The sequence below is a fragment of the Galeopterus variegatus genome, unplaced genomic scaffold (assembly GCF_000696425.1).
Source record: "Galeopterus variegatus unplaced genomic scaffold, G_variegatus-3.0.2 Scaffold42, whole genome shotgun sequence".
NCBI lineage: Eukaryota > Metazoa > Chordata > Mammalia > Dermoptera > Cynocephalidae > Galeopterus > Galeopterus variegatus.
In genome coordinates, this window is record NW_007726153.1 from 379758 (window position 1) to 392840 (window position 13083).

Consider the following 13083-nt stretch of genomic DNA (forward strand, 5'->3'; position numbering starts at 1 on the left):
CTTGATGTTTTTATATATATATATATATATATATATATATGTTGTATAATCAGGTCAGAGTAGTTAATGTGTCTGTCACCTCATCATTTATCATTTGTTTGACTATTTTAAACATTAAAATAAGTAACTTTCTTAAGTTGTCCAGCTCTCATCTTGTTGATATTTTTTGGCTGGCTTGAACTGAAGTCACTTGAAATCTTCCTGATCCTGTAGGGAAGATGTGTGGGTCCTACTGTGGACTTTCCTGTGTTCTGTGCCTCAGTGATGACAGTCCTGGAGGACTGTAAAGTTTTGGAAGCTATTACAGGCAGGTAATCTTGGTTTCACTATAGCATAGACGAATCTGCAGGGATGGGAAATGGTCTTACACAAAAAGTGAGGACATGCATGAGATTTGGTGAGATAAAAGAATACCACGTCTTCTGCTACCATTCACTGTGTACAACATTTTCGTTTTTGTCCAAATGGGTACATACATGGTGAATCATTCTTCATTTGTCATGAATTGTTAAAAGAGTCATATGACTAAAAAATCATGTTTTCAACAGTTTTATTCAACTATTGCACTCTCCATTTTCTTTCAAAGTGATGAATAGAGAAATTTGTACAGTTTGAATGCTTAACAACTGGTACTTTGTAAAGTCACCTTTTTTTTTTTTTGCAGTTAAATGAAGGATGATAGTTTTGATGAATAGTTCCTCTTCTGTTTCCAGCAATCAGTCTTGTATATTCACAAATGTATTGACCTACACATTTTTATGGGGGAAGAACTGAGCATCTGATCCCATTACTGATTTTATATTTTATGCAACATTTTATATCTCTGGGGACACATACAATAAATTAAATTCTGTGACAAATATCTGAATGATTCAGGCTAAACTGTGCTTACATAATCCATCAAGTTTTTTTTGTTAAGCTGGAATTTTTTGCTAAAATATTTTCATTTCTTAAATTTCAACTTCTTGTTACACATGTAGAAAATAAATTTACTTCAGTAAATAAATGATTACCTAATGTGTGTACTGAATTACTTTCCTTCTGAGTTCAAAAATTTTTATCCCACAATTATAATTATTTTCTTATTAGATCTGTCCTCCTCACCTCTGACCTCTTCATCCTTCATCTTTATGTCAGTCTGGTTTATAATGGGCATTCAAGAAATATTCATTGAAGTGGGACAATTTATGGCTGAGTATGGTATATGAACAAGTCCCAGCACTAGAGACAAGTAAGTCTGGAATTAAAAGTTCAAAGCAACTGGGCCGGCCCAGTGGCGCACTGCTATAGTGCGCCGCTTGGGAAGCACGGTGGCGCTCCCGCCGAGGGTTCGGATCCCACATACAGACCGGCCGCTCACTGGCTGAGCGAGGGGTGGGAGCAACACCGAGGGTTGCGATCCCGTGGCCGGTCCCGGTCCGGTACGGGCGCGACACTGAGGGTTACGATCCGTTGCCGGTCACGAAAAAAGACAAAAAGGAAAAAAAAAAAAAAAGTTCAAAGCAACTGATATTTGGTATATTGTATACAGTAGTGATTACCAACACCTCCATGGTAGGATTGCTTGACTTTAAATGCTAATGCCATTTCTTCTCGGCTATGAGGCCTTGGCTAATTTACTTAATCTCTGTGTCTTAGTTTCTTCACCTATAAAAGAAGATTTATAAGATTTAAACAAGTTAATATATGTAAGTGCTTAAAATACACCCAAAAAGTGCTGAAATATGAGGGTACTTCAAAAAGTTTGCAGAAAAAATACATATTATCTTTTAATTCTATTTTTCCTTGAACTTTTTGAGGTATCTTTGTATTAATGTTACCTGTTATTGCTGTTTTTATATAAGCTAGCTTTACCAAACCTATCAAGAAGGGATAAAGTGTACTGTGTATCAGGGAAAGGGCTTCACTCTACAGATGTCGTGAATCAGCTTTTCCAGGCCCACTTAATTCTTTATCCCTTCCACATATTATGGTACCTGAACATTTTAAAGGCTTAGGATTTTTGTTTGTTTGTTTTATTTTGTTTTTGCACTTTTTTATATTAACTCATTTTCTATGAAAGCCTTTGATTATGTGTATTTTCCTTAAAAGCCATTATTTATTTACTGTCAACTAATCAATTTATCAAGCAGTTGAGATTATGAGACTACTTTGTTTTGGTAAGAGTGAGGATGCATACAATGGAGTGTTGGGTGGTAGATACTGAGAATCCAGAAGAAACAACTGAATCCAGCAACTAAAGCAGGGAAAAAGAGAGACCAGAACAAGCAAAAATTGAAGGAAATATGGATGAACTTTATTAGTGCTTAGAAAGCTGTATCTCATTTTATTGTTATGAAAGCCAATGATTTTGGTGATTCCTCAGTTAAACATAGAATTAGCATATGATCCAGCAATTCCACTCCTAGGTATATATCCAAAAGAATTAAAAGCAGAACCTCAAACAGATACTTGTATACTCAAGTTCATAGCAGCATTATTCACAAGAGACAGAAGTTGGAAACAACCCAAGTTCCCATGAACAGGTGAATGGATAAACAAAACATGGCATGTTCGTACAAGGGAGTATTATTCAGCCACAGAAAGGAATTAAATTCTGTTAACATGCTACAACATGAATGAAGCTTGAAAACATTATTCCAAGTGAAATAGGTCAGACATAAAAGGACCAATATTGCATGCTTCCACTTATATGACATGCCTAGAAGGGTCAAATTCATAGATACAGGAAGTAGAAAAAAAATTTATTAGGTGCTGGGGGAAGGGAATGGGGAGTTATAAATGGATACACAGTTTCAGTTTGGAAAGATGAATAAGTTCTGGAAATAGATAATGGTGATGGTTACACTACATTGTGACTGCATCTAATGCCTCTGAGTTATATATTTAAAAATGACTAATATGGTAAATTTTATGTTACTTATATTTTACCATAATATTTTTTAAAAAATCCAGTGAGGTTTGATTGTTGTCCATTGTATAGAGTGTCTGAGACTTGCCCAGTGGAACCTAGCTCATGTCTATTCCTGTGAAACGATGAGCTACATTTCAAATTTCAGATTAATTCCAAGGGTTTATTTTCTCCTAAAGGAAGACTTGCTCAGTGGAAATGCTGAATTTTCAGGTTGCTATTTAATAACACCTATGGTGATCCCAGAGGGAAGAAATTAAAACTAAAATATTATTTTTAAATAAACAGCTTGCTGAAGAAAGTTATTAAAAATAATTTACAAAACTTTTATTGAGTGACTCTGATGTACCAGTTCTAAGAAAAGATTTTTCTCCTGAAGGAATTTAGAGCCTGGTTGAGAAGACAGGCATGTAACAAACGATTACCCTTTAAATATATGCCCAAAGTTCTATAAGCAAAGTCCTATGTGAGTGCAAAACATCTAGATTGGGAGGGATTGAGGATGTTTGAATAGGATAAAAGGTATATAAACTAATATTTGTGGAATATATGTCATTTCAATAAGCAAAGCAATATGGGAAGGGCATTTCAGTTCGAAAAATAGCATAGGAAAAACCAGAGACAGAAAAATCTGTGTTGTGTTTGGAGATGGTAGATAGTCTACTTGCCATTTTTCTTTGACTATTCAGGTCAGAGTTAAAAGCTGAAGTCATAACAATTGCGCCCTCAGCATTTAATGTATTTGCCTACTGCTCATATCTAAATATTTTCCCCTATTTCTAATTCTCAGCTATGTTACATATGTGCCCTTTATTTTAAATACCTTAAAATCATGTTTGGAAGCACAAAGGGTATTGCTGATAAACACATTTAAATGCAATTCTAGTTTGCCTTGAATCAGTGGCTTGCTGCCAGCTCAGCCTAAGCAGGCTTCATATGTAGTAAAAATGGTATTTGTAAGGTTGCTTAAGCATTTCTGTTAGAATGTCAGTGATCTTTTGTCTTGAGTACCATCACCATCTAATTTCTTTGAAAATCATAATTTCTGTTTTTGACACTACACCTTTATTATACAATCATTTATGAATTAATTTTTACTGTCAATATGAAAGACTGACATAACAAAATTGTGTGGTATTACTGTATATCTGCTTTCACAAGACTCTGTATACTTTGCCAAGATTCTCTTAAGCTAGTGTGGTTGTAAAGGAGACAGGCTGTTGTTAGATTACTTCGATTCAGTGGGCTTGGGAAAAACTTGATTGAAAACTGCATATGCAAATGCTTCTTTCCAATACTTTTATCATCTAGTCCATAAACTTTAATAATCTGAAGTATCAGTCTGCTAATTTACTTTACCTTCTACTATAGTTTTTGTGTTTTTATAGTTGATCAAAAATATCAAAAATTCACTGAATACATAAGAAACATGATGTCACATATTCTCTTGAATCCATGGAACTGTAAGATTTAGCGTTTGGTTTCTTCTGCCAGTGGTGGATTCTTCTCATATTTATCTTATAGCTCATTATTTAATGATTAAGATTATCTATAACTTGGTCTTGTGTCTTTGAAGTAGAACCTTAGCTTCTAGGCAACATTCAACTTTGACAGATATACATACACTCAAAGATGATTCTGACCTTAGTCTTATATGTTTCTGAGTCTTTACATCTTTCTTTGCTATGTACAGCATATAATTATGTAAGGTTGTATAACATGCTTATATCCCTGCAGTTTTGTCAATGAGGAAGCTAAGGTTTAGAAACTTCTCCTAAGTCTAAAAAGTGATAAAGACCTAATGCCATGGCCCCAATTTTTTGCTCTTTCTATTATTTCATGACTCCTTATCTGAACCAATAAACTACTAAAAACTTTTGCTTTTACAGAATTTTTCTTAATAGCATCTATAAATGCTCGATTCTAGAAAACTTAGTGTTTAGTTACTTTGAATAAAAATTTTTCTTTTGGTTTGTTATGGACATATAACTGATGATTGGACTTCTATTTAATCTATTGGAAAGTTGGGTTTTTGAATGCTTTTAACTCACTTTAGGCAAGTAAACTAGTTGATGAGAATCAGGATAAGTTTCATCTCTAGAATAAGAAGCTGATACAAGGTGAAGTTGAAGTCATCTCTGATGTCGATCTGGACATATAGTTGACCTAGGTAATAAAGTCAGATAAAGTTTAACTTTTGATAAATAACTGCTGTGGGTGGTAGTTCAAGTCAAGAGGACAAGGTGGGTTCAAAGGGGTGGAAAAAGACCGTTTATTATATTCCTTCTTGGAGATTCAGAACCATGGACAGCTCCTACTCAATCAGGATGCTCTGACAATCTGAGCAAAATGGGAATGTATATCCCAAAATCTACTCATTAATTTGGTTTTCCTGGCCTCTGACTAGAATTTGCTGATTCCAGAATTTTTTTTTTTTTTAATGCTTGACATGCCACCTATAAGATCAGGAAACATACTCATTTTCCTAAGAACATTTATTCTCTTGTGAGACCATCCCATCTTGTAGTTTGGCTCTCAGCATGATCATTCATGTCTTTGGGAAGCCATGAAATGGAGCAGATAGAATTTCATTCTGTGTCAAACTTATGAACTTCTGGTGGCTCCTTTTCTTTAAGCTGAATCGAGAACTAAATCTAGAATTGTAGCTAATCTTCTCCCTATGAAATTGAAATTCTCCTAGTTTAAATGAAGTTATTTTAATTTATCTTTTCCTGTTTGTAGCAATTTGGGTTTTTTTTAAGTGATAGTCATTGCAAGTAATTTTTTATTTGAATCACTGGATTTCTTCTTTATCACTTAGTTGTTCCCTATCAATCCCCACTATACTGGAGTGTCTAACACTGTGCTTTTTCAAACTTTAGTGTATCTCTTTTCTCTGACCTCTTTTTAGTTTATCTGCTTCAGTTTTAATGACCACAACAGTTTTCTGTAAGGCACCCCACTGTCATTCTTTTCCCTTTACCAAAGTAAGCAGACATAAGAGAATTTTAAATCCCAGATGCCCCTTTCTCCCAGTCAGAAGAGTACAAGTAATTTACTTCTTACAGTGCAAGGAAATGAAACTAAACACCTTATTTTTCTCCTACCTCCTGTCTTTACCCCAAAGTCAGCAGCTGCTTTAAACCTTTGGCCTGTATCTTTTAGGGATGGTGTAGAAAAGTTATCTACCAAGAGAATTTTTGTGCAGCAACTTTTGAGACGTTGTTTGTCATACCCATAGTACCTCAATTGCAAGACACTTTTGCTTATGCCTATACATATTTTAAAAAAATCCCTCTAAACCCTGCTCTATGCATAGGAGGAAATTTTGTTTTGTTTTGTTTTGTTTTTTGTAGAATTAAAGGCTTTCTATGTTTGTTCTCTTACCACATTCAAGCTAAACCTGTTTGGCACTAATCTGATGAAAGACTTTTCAGAGGTAATGTCTTCTTGTTTTTCCATGAAACATTTTTCAGATTCAAGCTGCTATTACAAATGAAAATTGTATGTACATATTCATATTTGGGGGGGTTTTCTTTGAATGTGTATTATATTGCACAACTCTTGATTCCGTTCATATAAGGCCAAGAGCTTAATTGTTGCTGTCCTAAATGGACCTGGAAGTTGTCATTGAGTATATTATTGTAAGTTATGATCTTTTAAAGGGTGTAAAGGGGATGTTATATGCAGCGATGTACCATGAAATTTAAATTGTTCAGTAACCACAGTAATAGAAAAAAAGAAGTTCATGTTCTGTTTTAGTGAGGAAGAAGTAATCATCATTTGGCATGTTTTAGATACTTGGATTTTAGACGTTTTATATTTAGAAAGGAACTTTTTTTTGTATCTACTGTACAAGGGTCTTCAAAACATGTATGGAAGATTCACTTTATGTTTCAATTCCATCTTTCCATGAACTTTTTGAAGTACCCTCGGGCAGCCATTACTATAAATGTTGACTTATATACAACAGTTAATTACATTCTTGAAAGTTAAACATTGTTTTTAAATTATTATTCCTAATTACTTTTGTCATTTATATAAAATGCTGAAATGGCATTTTTGGATTCCACTTAGGAAGACCAAACATTATGTCTAAGATCACTCAGTCAGTGTAGTTGCTACAAAGAAAATCTAGGTCAGTCTTACAGTAAAATCTTATGATTTTTCTACTCCACTGTAATGTTTTCTGCCTGTAGAAGGGGATGTATCCTAAAATTATAATTTGTACATTCCAGATTAACTGAATGTACCATACTTCTGAAATTACATTTCTAGATTTATTTTCCATAACTTAAGAAACTTAACATTCAGTCAAATGAATATTATAATATTTGAAACTATTTTAATAAGTCATTATTTGTTTGGTGAATGTTAAGAATTACAAACACAATGTTTAAAGACAAAGATACTATAATTTTTATTAATTGACATAATTGCTTGTTTCATCACTATTAACTTGACAATGAAATAAAACAATATTTATAGACAATGACCTGAATAACAATCTCTCATAGTTGATCAATTAATATATATTAATTGTAAGATAATTTGGAGAACTGTTTGTTAGTTCCTGTACTAACTGTTACTAAATTTGCTTTAAGATTCAAGAGTGATAGAAGTCATAGAAATTTTCCCTCCACTATCTTACATTTTAATACTTATTTTCTTATACTTTTTTCAAATCCACCATTTAGTGAGGAAACCTTTTTTGTTGTTGGGTACAATTTATGGAAAGCAAGTAGAACAAGTATTTGAAAACTTGTATCCAGTTTAAAAATACAGATGCTATGCTCAAGACTTTAGTTTTCTCTATATAATCTGTAGCACATAAGATTTCTCTTTCATATGTCTCTTAACTTTAATTTTTTTGAGAATTAAGTGAATAAAACTACACTATACATTACTCAAAAGCAACTTTGCATGGGTTGCTTAGCATTAAAAGAAAATTTGTAGGGATCATATATTTGCTGCTAGCCTGGTTTCCATAAATTACACTAAGTAATGATGACGTTTTTCTTGCTAAAGAGTATATTTGAAATAAAGAAAGGAAGAAATATATGATAAAGAGAAAAATGGAGAAAGGATAATTTCTGGCCTTTTTTTTTTTTCTTCAAAAAAAGTAGATATTAGCATCTTCAAAGCCAGACTTACTTTGCTAGGACAATTAATAGTGGCTAGGGAGATAACACTAGTCCAAGAATTACATTTCCATCATTAATTTACATTTGCATAATTCTTTACTTAGGGCTTTCACATAAATAACATTGAAGGTAATGAATATATCTAAAACAGTGAAGGTACTTTAAAAACTTAATTTCACTTCTCTTTATGGGAGGGTCATCAACTGCTATGAAAAGCTGTCGGTAAGTATTCAGATATGTTTTCCAAGGCCAATCTGTAGTTTATTCTTTATGTATTACCTCTAAAAGGAATCATTTTCCTTTATAGCTTAAGAAACAGAGCTTAGCAGTACTGAGAATTATGCCCATTTTAGTACAAATTAGTAAAATAAGCTTAATTGTTTTATTGTCTACCCTCTACAGATTTAGTAAACTTAAATATGCATGCAAAAGTTTAGCATTATTATGTTAAGTAATTGAAAAAGCTTCTACTCTGTTAAAATTCTCCATAACTCTCATTTTAATATCCATAGGTGTTTCAGCATGCCTGATATAATTTTACATCATTTATGAATGAGAAATAGCAACCTGTGTCTGATTTTTTCCAATTCTCTCTTTCTCTCTTTGTTTTTGTTGACTTATTTGAAATAAAAAATGCAACATTCCCTGCTGAGAACTATGTAAATTGTGACTAGATTCTTTTTACTTAATACACAGTGTTTCTCTTGATTTGCATAGACAATGCCCTGGTACATAATGTGAGGTGGTTAATAGGTCTCCCAGGCTCTTCTTCATAGATCTGTTTGTTGAGGCATTTATCTATATGAGAAATTGGTTTCTGAAAATAAAGCTTTCCTTGTACTTCAAAATATATATTTCTACATAGCTTATTACATGTTAATCAAAAGTTTCATTTCTCTTTCCACATACATTCACAAAAGTGTTTTAAAATTGTGCTCCAGCATGAGCACAAATTGAAAAGCAGCAATTGAAGGTGATACCTGGATCTTACACGAACTGTAGAGAGTGGTAATGCTCACAAAATGCGTTATCCTTTCAAGACAGCATAAACCAAGGCTGCCCAATGTGATGAAGCTGAATTGCACATTCACTGGTGGCCTGGTGCCAGATACAGGCCTCAGAAGAAGAAATTGAGTTGTGTTAATATCATCACACAACTTTACTGAAAACACAATAGCATCGGCACTGTTAGGTAGTACTCCCAGAAAAAAAGTTGGAGGTGGAACTCTTTAAGCTAGAGTTGCTTTTATGTATTTCTTTGGCCTAATATTTAGCTATTCCCCAGTATCAGTCTGTACAACATTCATTTGCCCTGTGATTCTCATTGAGTCTTGACCAAAATCTCAGTTGTTCTCAGTTGTAGAATAGTAAGAAAAACTTTCACATCTCTACTCTGGAATATGAAGAAAAGTCATCTTTGAAATTCTAATTCTAAACTTCCTCTTGAGAATGAAATCCCATGATATTAAAACAGATTTTTAAATGTTCAAGAACAATGCAAATGTTAGTTAAAATCTGTACCAAAATAATCATCCAGCTCTTCAATTAGAAACCTATAATAGAGATGTGGCCTTAAATAAATGAAAATTTATGAAATATTTAGGAGCAAAGTTTATGAAATATTTATTCAGCCTTCACTTTTTATTATAAAAAACACTTTCTGAAACCACTCTAAAACGTTTGTTTACTAACAGAATGAGAAATTGATTTGTTACTTTTTAAAATTATGTTTCTCAGGTTGACAAGAGTAGGCATAATACAAATTGCCAAGACTACACCCTGTTAGTGTTTTTATTTTTAACATTCGAAAATAAGTCCTTTTATTTATTTTTAAAATACAAAGTAGAGAATTTAAAAGAACTTGAAAAACATACACACCATAAAATATGAGAAGTATTAAATATTATGATTTAGATGTTATTTATGTCCAACATGAACTTTCAAGTATCATATGATTACTTGATATATAAAATAAGAATTCTTTTGTAAATAGCTTTTATAGATAAAGACTTATTTTCGACACTAAAGAATGCCTTCTGACTGAATTTTCTTTCCAAATATATAGTGGTACAATATTTTTTAAATTACTTAAAAATATCTTGAAATGTTTCTACTCAAAAAATGCAAAGTATTTTAAGATGAAATAAAGAAGGAAATGGAGATTTAAAATATATACTCTCATTCATTTCCTTTTGGTAACCATCTCATGCTTTTTCAAGCTATATCAAAAATGGTGAATTCAAGGACATTATGGTGGTGACTGATTGTAACATTGCTGATATTAATTGGTGTTTTATTTTCATTTTTATTATGCTCTGCAAATTTTGAACCTGTTTTCCACGCATTTTCATTCTTAGAGTTAAAAGGTCAATCAGGAATAAACAAAGATAATAATGAAACCTTATCTAATCATGAATATCATTCAGATTTCATATGAATAAATAACCCTAGAAAATGCATTGAATTTTAACTGAATACAGTGTTTGTACATCTAAAAGATGCTGATATAAGTAGAAAGATGCATATTACCATGTATCTGAATACATTTTCAAAGGGAAGAAAATGTTGAAAATGTATTCAGATACATGGAAATATGTGTTTTTCAGTTTGAGATAGTCTTTCTGAACATGCTGTAATGGGATTATAATCCAAGAAAATGCTACATTTCTATGCTTATGATCTCTAATATGGCTTTATGACTGGCAAATTGTGGTAAATGTACTCGATAAAGCAGAAAGCATCATTCCAACTGGTAAAAGTTTCTTCTTCCTAACTACATGAACTTTGAATATTTGGAGTTTTGGTATTGCTTTTAACAAAAGTTAAGATGAAAATTTAACAAAAGCCATGGACAGGATATAATAATCCATGCACTGAATAAAGAGATCAGACAATATCTTCTCTCCCCGTCTTAGTCTGCCCACTATTTAACTATTTTAATACACCTTTTTCTTGTTTCATATATCTTTAGCAGTAGCTATGAAGGATGAGAAATTAATTCATTGACACTAACCAATTCCCTTCCTCTTTCTTCTTTCAGTTTCCTTAAAACTGTCTCATTATATTTATACATATATTGGTTGTCTTTGTAACTTTCAATGATGCATTTGAAGCTGTATTTCTTGAGCCATTAGCCTTTGGCAGTTCACTTGCCTCCCTGTTATGTAGAATAAGAAACCCCTTTCTCGTGCCTCTGCTTCCTCTTCCAGATTGGGGTTCAATGAAATCGCCTTCTCATCATGTTCTGGAGATTCATGCTACTTCGCATGATCTACAAGGCCCTACATATAGTATCTGGCCCCAGCCTTTCTTTCAGACCTCAGCTCCTACTTCTCTTCACCCATTTCTTTTTCTCTGGCCCCAGGCTTCATGCTGGAACTCAAACATGACAGACTGGTACCTGAAGCTCTCCTTGCAATATCCATCATGTGGCTGATGCTGATGCCCGGCTGCTCCTCCGATACCTGAGGATTCTGCTGAATGTTACCTGAGAACACTTGCTTGACATCCCTTTAAAACATAGCTATGTCCCTTCCTCTTTGCTATTCTGTCCTGCTTTATTTTGCACCACAACATTTACCTTTATCTGACACACACACACACACACACACACACACACACACACACACACACACACATATATATATATACTATATACTATATATGTAATATATAATTACACTAATTATATTAATTTGATTATTTTTCTCCCCATAATGTGAGCTTCAGGGGGTCAGGCATTTTGTCTGTTTTTGCTTTTAAATTCACAGCTGTCATTGTTATTGTAGCTGTTACTATTATTAGAGCAGTACCTGACACAGATAAGTTTTGAAATAACTCATTTGCATGGTATATAAAATTTACACACTGTTCTACACTATTAAGCCTCCAGTACTTTGAATAAGTTGGACAAATAGTGTTTATAATGTTGCAAATGAATAAATAAATACCATGCATTGCAGAACGCTTGAGTATGATTCGATCTATAGAAAAGAAGATAACACTCTGGAGCTAAATGTGTGCTGCTCAAAGAAGAATGTTCTAACCATTATGGTCCCTATTATTATAATCTATCCACTGCTCAAAACAATAACATGCTTTATTCTTTATATTTGTTTTATGATTATCTTGTATAGTTTTTATTTCCCATGGAATTTCCAACTGCTTTTCATTTATCTTGACAAATGAAGTGAGTATGGTTTTCCACCATATCTCTAAAATAATCTCTTTTCTAATTATATTACATGTCAAATGTCCTAAAGTGGAGAAACTTCTCTAAGTTATACTCAGAAGTTGTCATCTCTGATTTCTTTCCATTGATCCCAAGTTAATTTCTCTTCTTCTTGGATCTCACAATTTCCCCTTCATTGAATTCTTTCTCTGTTTTATTCAGCCAGAGCGCTCGTGAAGAAGGCTTTGAACAGTTCATCGAATAATGTCTTTATTTTGCCCTGGTATATGGTGGATGGTTTGCTTAGGTGTGGATTATGGTTTGAAGTCCTTTTTCTCCAGATATATTATTCATTGTTACTAAGCATTCTTTGTCACAAATGAGGCAAATGAGAAAAAATCTGACACAAATCAGACTCTTGTCCCTATGGAGAACTGTTTTTCATCCCACACTCTGTTTTATCTTGAAAATTTCATAAGCATGTGTCTAAGTGGAATTTTTTAGTTTTGTTTGTTTTACCCTTTCCACTACTGTGTAGGTCTCTCTCTCTATTTTTCTATTTTACTTTCAAAGTCAGCATATTTCTATTATTTTAGAAAACATTTCTCTTTTATTCCTTTAATTGTTAACTCTTCTATTTGCCTTTTCTCATTGACTGGATGGGGCGACTTTGGACATTGCTGGCTTGATCATCTATCTCTCTTAATAATTCTTTCATTTGCAAAAACCTCTTTGCCCTACCTTACGAGAGAAGTCTCATTTATTTACTTATTCACTTATTTATGGTTCTTGCAAATTTTGACAACTATGCATTCAGCTTTCACAATTCTTCTGCCCCCTCCCTCTCTTTCCTTCCT

The 13083-nt window shown here is 33.0% G+C and overlaps 1 protein-coding gene across 1 annotated transcript in view; it reads left to right on the forward strand.

The window, feature by feature from the left end:
- GPC6 (glypican 6) overlaps positions 1–13083 on the forward strand; it is a 962025-nt gene that overhangs the window by 273467 nt on the left and 675475 nt on the right. The window lies entirely within an intron of this gene.